At 48.1% G+C, this 2044-nt stretch overlaps 1 pseudogene; it reads left to right on the top strand.

Moving 5' to 3' along the window:
* The first annotated feature begins 1313 nt into the window (after positions 1-1313).
* On the top strand, positions 1314-1773 carry LOC147987810 (uncharacterized; annotated as a pseudogene).
* Positions 1774-2044: the final 271 nt, after the last annotated feature.

Here is a 2044-nt window from a genome sequence, read left to right as displayed (position 1 = left end):
ATTTCAAATACCGGTATACCTCCAAACACAAACACATATGCAACACCACAAACATATGCAACACCATGAACATACATAGATCTAGCTAGGCCATAAAAAGTGCATGTGCACATTGTTGTAGGGAGAACAACATAAATACAGCTTCCCCCTTACTTACCTATCAAAACAAGGTAATTTAACCACTTAAATTGAATGAATCTATGGTGGAAATGAGGTGTAAAAGAGGAGGCACCCGAGACAAGGAGGAGGTGGAGAGAATGAAGTGGGGAGAAAGTGAGTGTGGGTAGGAGAGGCTGTCCAAAATATCTTGTTGCTGCTCACTTACTAATGGCGCACCAACTCTAAATGCGCCATTAGTAATCCAGGTTACTAATGGCGCACTGTCCCACAGTGCGCCATTACTAGTTTAAACTAGTAATGGCGCACGGTGGAATAGTGCGCCATTAGTAGTTTTGCAAAAAAAGGAATAAAAAATATAATAAAAAAACAACATTAGTGGCGCACTTTCCGACAGGTGCGCCATTACTAGTTACAACTAGTAATGGCGCACTGTAACCGGATGCGCCATTAGTATGTTTGGACAGGCGCACTAGTTCAAAAAAAAATTTGATACTAATGGCGCACCCTGGGCCAGGTGCGCCATTAGTAGTTTCAACTCTAATGGCGTATCAGAATATGTTTGGACAGGCGCACTAGTTCAAAAAAAAAATTGATACTAATGGCGCACCGCTTGTCTGGTGCGCCATTAGTGTCAATCCCATCTATAGCCCTTTTTCTAGTAGTGGTAGTGCTCGTTGAGCAAACTTCTCATGTGTCGCTGCTGTTGCTGCACTCAAGGTAGCAACAACAAAGGTAAAGAAAGATGGTAGGTTGAACAACATGAAGTGTCAGCCGTTCATGTCCACGTTCGTGCTGAACAAGATGTGTGAGCTCATCTCTAGTGGAGTTAGGACTGACAAGGGCTTCAAGGAGGTGCACTTGAACACCGTTGCAAAGCAGGTGTTCGAGTTCTGTGGGAAGGAGGTGTCCGCCACCCAGGTGTACAACCACCTGAGGAAGTGGAGAGGTCGATGGATCCAAGTGTCCAATCTGAGAGACCTTAGCGGTGCCTCATGGGATGAGAACACTTACTCCATAGTTCTGGAGGCAGAGCACTACACCGCCCATGTCGCGTTTAGCTCACAGCCCTCTTCCTTTTCATACTATCCACCATTGCCTACTCCTAATCGCAACTAATAACACTTGTGTTTCATTCTTAGGACCATCCAAGGGACACTTAGTTCCTCAACACACCCATACAGAACTACAGCCAGATGCAGCACATCTTCTCCTTCGGGCTGGCAACTAGGAAGCATGCCATGGGCTCGGGGGAGCCTCTTGGTTCTCCCATGCCAGACTTTCCTGGGACCCCGGACGTCGAGATCCTTGATGGCCCTGACAAGCCCTTCAAGAAGCCCTTCGACAAGTCATTTGACCCCGACCATGATAAGAAGAGGAAGAGAGGAGGCCTGATGGAGGAGGAGATCAATGTCTTTTGCAGCATGACCGAGGCGGTGAAAGAATGCAATAGCCATCAGGGGGTGCAATCCCCTCGACGTCCATCCTGAACTGTATAGCGCTGTCATGACCCAGGGTGGCTTCAGCAACGAGGCTCTCATGGCAGCTCTCAGCCATCTGCTTGACAACAAGGCCCAGGGTGTTGGGTTCGTTGCCATGGCAGATGCTCACAGGGTGCTGTGGCTCAGGAGCTGGCTGGGCAAGCACTACTACTAGAGTAGTGCTGCCTTTGAGCGTGCATGATCCCCGATGGCGATGGCGGTGGCGACGACGCCGACAATGACGATGACGACATAAATTTTGTGTAGCTAGGCTGGAAAACTATTTGATGGTCTGTATATTTTGGTGAGGTGGTACATACTAACCCCTCATGATGACGGTGAACTTGCGGTGGTAGGACGACACCCTCTTTCGGATGTGGTGGTAGGATAAGACCATGGTAGTGCTAGGTAGAACTTGCTATGTCGTATGATAATGCATGCCTTAA

Source organism: Triticum urartu, chromosome 2A (assembly GCF_056163025.1).
Source record: "Triticum urartu cultivar PI428250 chromosome 2A, HENAU_Tu73, whole genome shotgun sequence".
In the NCBI taxonomy this organism is placed as follows: domain Eukaryota; kingdom Viridiplantae; phylum Streptophyta; class Magnoliopsida; order Poales; family Poaceae; genus Triticum; species Triticum urartu.
This window is presented reverse-complemented; position numbering and strand designations above follow the sequence as displayed.